At 45.6% G+C, this 7,128-nt stretch overlaps 1 protein-coding gene across 1 annotated transcript in view; it reads left to right on the top strand.

The window, feature by feature from the left end:
• Nucleotides 1-7,128, top strand: part of PHYHIPL (phytanoyl-CoA 2-hydroxylase interacting protein like) — a 116,702-nt gene continuing 109,574 nt past the window's right edge. The window contains exon 1 of the mRNA XM_082764550.1: nt 1-23. The gene's annotated coding sequence lies outside the window, so the exon portion shown is untranslated. The remainder of the gene's footprint in view (nt 24-7,128) is intronic.

Below are 7,128 nucleotides of genomic sequence, written 5' to 3'. Positions count from 1 at the left end.
AGGCTCGTCCAGAAACAACTGAGGTAACGTTTTAGAGGGATAATTTAGCGAAAGGAAATCGCTGTCCTCCCACCCGTCACACGCATGCAGGCAGGGAGGGGCGGCCAGACGGAGGCAGAGGAGGGGGATGTTTTGTACTGACATGGTAACGGTGTTGTCTGGAGAGCAGCAGAGACTTTGTCACTGTCTCAAAATAAACAGATGACTTTGGACATGGGAGAAAATACAGCAGCTCCTCAAGAAGACGTCGACTGCTGCCGTCAGCAGAGCTGCACTCTCACTGCAGGAAAAGCAGAGCTCCACCTCATCTAGAGATGAGGGCTGTGAGGAGAAACTGTTTTCTGCTCCTGGCTTCCCTGCCAGGCAGGAGAGGAGCCCCTGGGGTCCCAGCCACTGCCTGTCCTGGTCCAGTCAGCCCCTGGGGGCCACTTGCTTTTCCAGGCAGAAACACCTCTGAGGAAGGACGGTGTGTGAACTGTTGCTTTTATGTGCTGGAGGAAAAATCACTACAAAGTCTCTATGGTCATATCCACTGCTAAGGAACAAGTGGAAAATATCAGCATGCAAAGAATTTTAAGTGTCAGGGTGTTAACCTTTCCTCACCAATGAAACCAGTCCCGGCGTGCTTCAGCACTTGTTAGGGAGCCAAAATATAGTCCCAGTTCAATGTAAGCCAATGTTTTATTTTATCAGGCGCTTTTATACCTTAACATTTGTCTTAGGTGATTCTTTAAAGTCCTGTTGGCAAAGCAGACGTTGCAACCAGCTGAGAGGTGCAGGATCTCAGGTGTGTTCCTGCAAGCTCAGCAGGGCTGCCCCTGCCTTGGGAAAATGCCCCATCGTGCTTCTCCTTAGTGGTGCTGGTCCATGGTGGGTGCTGAGATTTGTCAGTCTGGCCTTTCTCAAAGCAAGGCTCCTCACTGAGCCTGCTGCTCTGCTTATAGCAAAAACGATCATTTAAAGTACTGACTTGATTTTATTCTTTGCTATTATTTTTTCTCCATCTCAGGGCTGCAGGTGCAGCATTGCTTGGTGTTGGTTTCTGACAGTATCTCGAGGGTGCAGAAGGTGGTGTGTTCACAAGGCCCACGCATCTCTGTGCTGCAGAGCTGTGCGTCTGTGTGCCCCCCGGGAAAGCACGGGGAGAGGGCTTACAGGGGAAGGGCAGGGCAGTCCCCACTGAGAGGCTGACAAAAACATGGGCTTGAGCTTGTCCCTGGGGCTGTGTTGGGCTCTGACTACAGGAACTTGGAGTTCTCAGCATCTGTGAAAATGTATACCATTTCTCTATCTGCTCTCCGTACGGTATAGGGGCTGGGTTTGGTCAGCACCTAAAGGAAGACAGAAGTGAATTTTCTGCACATCACACAGCATGTAGCTCCAAAGAATTTCACCCTACGTGTTCCGAGTCCCGACAGGGTCTGTTCCCCTCTGATTGCTATATCCCAGCTATCTAAAGCTGCGATCACGCAGTATTTGTTACTTGTCCTCCTGAATTATTTCTAATGGGCTCAGGTCTTACGCAGTTGGGGCTGATCCTCTGACAGCAGTGCTGCATGCCCCAGCTGTCCACATCTGAATCAGACAACTACAGATTTGCCAGGCATTTGATCTAGGTCTGGATCTGAAAGTGAGTATTTTTGAGGTTTTTGTTTGTTTGTTTTCCAGCTATCACGATAAGCGTGGCACAACATTGATACAGGATTTTAGCTTCCAATTAAAATCCACAAGTCCTGTGAGTTTTGAAATATTATCAGCTCCAATTGCATCCCAGGGTTGGAAGTAGAAGTTTTGACCTCACAGAAGTGAGGGCCATAACCCCCAGACCTTTTAGCTTACAACAAGTAACAGGTGCAGGCAAAAGCTTGTCAGTGGCTTTTGTGCCCCAGCACATACAGAGTTTTAGTTCAGGGATGATATTGGGATAAAGCAAAGACTTTTCCTGCTGCTCTGCTTTCCTCTCCTCCTGTTTCCACATGCCCTTCCCATGTGCCACCGTAGCAGGCATTTTGCAGAAGTGCAAACCAGAGTTTTTCTTTCAGTCCCCTGGTGTTCTGTTAAGGCTTGAGGGATATCTGGGACTGCATGGCTGCAGTTCACCAGGGATCAGGGCAATAACTTCAGTGCTCTTTAAATCCCACGGATGTTCCCTTCCAGCACTTGCAGCTTGTAGAGAGTTTGAAAACCAAGACTTACTGAAGCATTTATTCAAGTCCTTCCAGCAAAAGTCAAACGTGCTTGCTTCCTTCTTGCATTCCTGTTGTAATATTTTGGGCTCCCCAGACAGTAAAAGGCAAATTAGTTCAAGTCCCATGGAGCATCCACGTCAAAAAAAGGTTGCTTATTTTTCATATATCTCATGCTGCTTATACCACTATTCTCCCCATCTTCCTGGTTGTCTTCTGACGAGGCCAATTTTCCTGAAAATAACTAAGACAAACTCTGTGACTACTTGGATGTAAAGGTGGTGGTGGTTGTTTTTTTTTCCTTTTTTTTTTCTTTTCTCCCGATAAAGCTGGAAAGAATAAAAAATCTGTTCTCAGTTCCTCTACTTAGGTGCGAAACTTGCCAGACAGCTTTCGTACCCTGTAGGCGCTCAGTTCCCAGGAAAAAGCATGGTTTGTCTCTACAGTAATGAACAAGCTTTTTTAGATGTTAAGGCTATAAGAGAAAAGGTTTTGCTTATCTAAGTGAGCATTTTCACTGCGTTATCTTGTTATAGTACAGTGACCTAAAAGGTCAATAGAATGAAATTCATTGTAATAGACTGATGTATTTAGTGAGCTACCAAAAGTCATTTTGCATTCTTTAAAAAAAAAAAAAAAAAAAAAAAAATTTAAATCAACCCCAGTAAGTCCAAGAGTGGCTTGAATGTTTTTTTTTCCCTTCAGCCTAGTGTGGGCTTCCCAGTGTCCTCTCCCGCAGCAGTTTGGATAGAGCACGTGTGGACAGCAATGGCTTGACTGAACCATTGGTACAGATCTTCAGCAATCCTATAGGTGACTGAAACTCATGAAATGATTTTGAAATAACAGGTATCAAAGGACCAAATTTTCTTTAGATGGACTCTTCAAATTAACCTGCATGCAAAGCTTGTATGTCATTTGGAAGTGAAAATGAACCCAAACTTGGGAACTGGAATACTTCAAAATTTCTCTCTGCTCAAAACCTCTACCAAATGCCTCTCTGATAGTTTCTCTCTGCGGAGAGGCTGGGAGGGACTCTTACCAGACAGACCTTTGCCTGAGGAGCAGTGTCTTCAACACATTTGCGCTCACCTTTCAATCTGAGGCACTTAGATAAATAGCAGCTTCGGTAATGGGGGGCTACTTGTTATTTGTGCAACGTTTTTGCAAGCAATAAGGCTGGTAAAGGCCTAGCAAGTTCTGAAAGGTTTTTTGACCTGCAGAGTAAGAACACAATTAAATTGAATTTGGTTACACAGACCTCAGCAGGGCTTTCTGTTGGAGCAGCACTGCTGTGTCTGTTCTTTCCACGCCAGCGCTGGGCCAAGGCAGCTCCCAAGCAGCCACATTTTTGTTTGTGGCTAAGCTTACGTGCCTATAAAGCCAGCGTGCTCTGGAGGACCTGCGTACAGCACGGTCTCATCAGTCAAGAGTGGTGGTGCAGGCCTGAGCCCCGCAGGCACCTGGGGGCCTGGCGCTGATTGCTGCAGGGCCTTCCTCTGCCAGGCTTCCGAGCAGCTCTGAGGTTTGGGACCTCTTGCTTGAGAGTGCTGTGAATTGCATGCTGTGGTACTGCCCTGAACTCAGAATTTCTGCTGTTTACTGTTAACAAAGAAAATATGTTGGTATTGGTGTGAAAACTTGCCGTGCTTCCAGAAATTATGTCAAGGAACAAATTCCCATGTTATCAGCTAGGACAGTTTTGGTTTCTTCTCATTTTTAGCATAGCTGTGTTTCATCAGGACTACGGGATAACTTTCTGGACTGAATTCTCTTCCTTCGAAATATTCTGCATAATTAAAATTGCACAAGTCTTTCTGTTAAAGAAAAAAATCACAAAACATACAACATTATAAATGAGAACCGAATGTAAATATTGTAGATATTTTATTCACACAAAGTTCCTGGTCCATTTGGTTCTTATCCAGTTTTCTCCACTTGCTGGGAAGCTTTCGTGGACTCGATGCCACGCTTCTCCACGCACTAAGGAAGAAACAATATTTTTGGAATGAGGAATAAGCTGCTTACAGGAGTTCTAATAGTAGTTGATTCTCTTTTCTGGTGGAAGCCCATCAGAGGCACATTAAAATGTTTTGAACACTTTAGTATTCCGCTTTAAATACAGTATTTAGACCCTTAGAGAAAGGAGCAAGGGAGATTTGCCTTGCAATCCAGGCCAGCCTCCCCAGCATTTCCTCAGCATGGTTTGGTGATCACCCCCTCTGGCTGCTGCAGGGACCGGGGCATTTTTGCAGCCCGGGTGGTTTCTTCTTCACCTGAGAAGTGGAAATCCCCACTGCAGTGCTCGCATGGAGCACAAGTGCTGCTCCTTACAGAAGGGCCCTTTCCCCGAAATACAGATGCCAGCCCCCAGTGCCCTACAGCTTTGGGTTTCCTTGTATGGCACAGCGCTGCCCTCTTTGGGAGCGGAAGGGCTGCAGTGGCCCAGTGACAGCTTCCACCCAAGGACTTGTCTGGGTGAGAGGCCTGATGGGCGAGCAGATGGGGAACGGGGATGGAAAGGGCACTGGCTGCAGGCATTTTTGTGCCGAAGGCACTGCGTGTTCCTGCCATGCTGCCGGTGTGCTGCAAAATGGTGTCACAGGCCCAGGAGTGCACAGGCTGGCGCTGGGAGCAGAGCTGTGCTGCTTCCCTCGCTCAGGGAAAAATCGTTATTTGTCTTAAAGGCACTTCAGGCCTTAAAGCTCAAACGGACAGTGATTCAGCACAAGCCTTTCCACTAACCAGAGCAAATATATTTTAGGGTTCGGGGAAAAATGTAGCATTCGTTTCCCATGTATATGCATTTTTGTATTTTCTGATTTTGTTTAGGCTAGAAAATAAAGTCCCCAAATGCTGAGAATTCTTTTTTCTCCTTCTACTTCCAATAAGACCCCAAAAAGGAAGTTCTAGGACTCTGGTAGGAAACCTGTTTTTGTGAGCTTGCCAATCTGTATCCAGCTTTAGTTCAACAGTCAACCAGTCTCCAGCTGTTCAGGCCTGGTACTAATAGCCGAGTTCACCCATTTGTTCTTAAATTATGTGCCTTTTGGGCTGCAGAGAGGGCTCTTCGACAGGCAGCTGAGTGTTGGCAACCTGACTGTGAGGCTGACAAGAGCTGCACAGGCTTGAACTCATAAATCCACATTTTGGAGATCTGGGTGTATTACCCAAATTGGTAGAACACTGCAGACCTCAGATACGCAAATGATCAAAAAAAAAAAAAAAAAAAAAAAAAGACAATGTTAGCTGCCTGGTTCTGAGTTCCTTTACTACGGCATCACCCCGGGCAATTTGCTCTCAGCTGTCACAGCCGGGTTGTCTTTGCTGCCGCTGTTTTCAAAGACTGGTGAAGTACCCGTCAGGTTCCCTGCTCCTGATGTGTGTTAGGGAGGCAGCACCCCAGGCAGACCTGGCTTTATGAGCTCTGCCATCTCACTGTCAGTCCCGTTCTCCCCAGCTCCCTGGGTGTTCGGCACCATCTCTGCTCTCAGACAAGCTTCTCCCAGCGTGGCTTTTCAGCTCCTTTACGGTGCTTCAGAAAGGACTTAACCTGGGCCTGCGGAAGCTCTTGTAGATGCTGTGAGGACTCTGGTTCGCTATTACGTGGTTTCTGAAGCTCAGTGGTCTGCTTTGTATCAATTTAATTGCATTTTAGAATGAGCCAATTTAATTAATGGTTTCCCTCAGGATATTAAACAGTAATATATCAGATTCCTTACTGAAATCTATAAATGTTAAATTGTCTCCAATTCATTTCTTTAGTCTAATTTTGTCCGTTTCTTTTAAAAAAGCAATCAAGCTCATCTGGTAATATTTTCCTTTAATGAACATGTGTTGTTTGATTGTCAAGATGCAAGTCACCTTGACCTCAGTTTCAATTAGCATTTCATGCTGGGTAGTACTGAATATGCGTTCTTGCCATATTACCTATTGAAAATTCACTTTTGATGTGAGGCTTTGGAAAATCCAATTTCAAACTTCCAAATAACCACGGTGTTCCCCCCCTTCCCCCCGACAGCTCTCTGATAAGGACCGTATTAAGCAGGGAAGGCTTTACCCATAGACTCCTTAAAAATAATGGTTTCACACTGAAAAAATGCTCTGCTCTGATTTTCCTCTCTGTGGTTGCTATGCCAGCAGTTTCCTAGATCAGGAAGGCTTCACATACTCTTCTTTTTCTCCCTGCAGTTGTGAAACCATCTGGGGCTTTGGTTGCGTTTCGGTTACAGTCTGGGAAACCTGCCCTTCCAAGGCGGGGGGATGACTTGCACAGGGAAGGGGAGAGGGGAGGCTGGGGTGCACGGGCCCTTCTGACCGCTGCACTGCTATGCTGAGGGTGCTTCTGCAGGATACAGCTGCCTGCACGGCCAAGGGGAAGAAGCCAAGGCTGATAGCTGGTTGAAAAAGTAGTACTGGGATGCATAGTTTTAGGTTTCCTATGAACTGGGACAGCTTTTGGAGCAAGTGTGCACAAGAAAGATGGGCTTCACCTCAGCCATGCCTGGTTGGTTGCGGTTATTCTGCTGGCATTATTCATCACCGAGGCTTATATGTTGGTTTTGTTTCATTTTCCAAGCTAGAAAAGCACTGGAAGAGCGCATAAATCTGGATGATGCATCACAAGCTGAGAAAATGATGAAAATCCTCTGATCCAGTAATAAAAATAATAGAATATAATAAAACTTGTGAAAGAATAACAAGGAACATTACAAGTAAATAGTTCTTGATAATCAGTACATAAAAATAGGCAGGGCAAGAAGTAACCGTAGATGTATTCTAGGCACAAATGCTGCAGATCTTAAACAGGAGAAAAAAACGAAGGTGTGTGGAAAGCAATGTCTGGTTTAAATAAGAATGTAGACACAAAAAATATGTCAAAAGCTTGGTAGAAGTGGAATGCTGTAATAAGAAGAAACAAATCATATGGGCATGACAGCTC

The sequence above is a fragment of the Aythya marila genome (genome assembly GCF_965140915.1).
Source record: "Aythya marila genome assembly, chromosome: 7".
In the NCBI taxonomy this organism is placed as follows: Eukaryota; Metazoa; Chordata; class Aves; order Anseriformes; family Anatidae; genus Aythya; species Aythya marila.
This window is presented reverse-complemented; position numbering and strand designations above follow the sequence as displayed.